The sequence below is a fragment of the Morone saxatilis genome, unplaced genomic scaffold (genome assembly GCF_004916995.1).
Source record: "Morone saxatilis isolate NCDOM2014 unplaced genomic scaffold, NCSU_SB_2.0 Contig17, whole genome shotgun sequence".
Lineage (NCBI taxonomy): Eukaryota > Metazoa > Chordata > Actinopteri > Moronidae > Morone > Morone saxatilis.
Genome location: NW_023339729.1, coordinates 2,477,622 through 2,478,019, shown reverse-complemented (window position 1 = coordinate 2,478,019; position 398 = coordinate 2,477,622). Strand labels below are relative to the sequence as shown.

General features: G+C 43.0%; 1 protein-coding gene across 1 annotated transcript in view; it reads right to left on the bottom strand.

Annotated features, from left to right (window-relative positions):
- Positions 1-398, bottom strand: part of LOC118326515 (VPS10 domain-containing receptor SorCS1) — a gene marked incomplete in the record, with an annotated part of 146,103 nt that overhangs the window by 8,694 nt on the left and 137,011 nt on the right.

The window sequence follows — 398 nt, the reverse complement described above, 5'->3', positions numbered from 1 at the left end:
AAAATCCAGATGAGAGACACTCTGTGTTGATCAAAATGTATTCTCGTACGAGTTGCCCTTAATTAAACTCAAAGCTGTTTCGCCTCTCTGGCATCATGCAGGCTGCCCTATTTTACAGGGGCAGGTTGTTGAGGCCATGTGCAGCCTGAAAGGAAGACTGCAGGCTCTACTCAGGGCTTAACAAGGTATAAGGTTTTTCTAAAAAGATGCTAGAACTGATTATCAATCAGACATAGAGCAGTGAGTGACGGGGGTTTTCGTAGCAAAGACTGAAATATTTTATCATCCTGTGAGGTCCCTATGAAGGAAATTATAGGGCATTAGTGCATTATGGTCAGGCCCCTTCTTATCTTGAAGAGCTCATAGTACCATATTACCCCTCTAGAACACTACGTTCT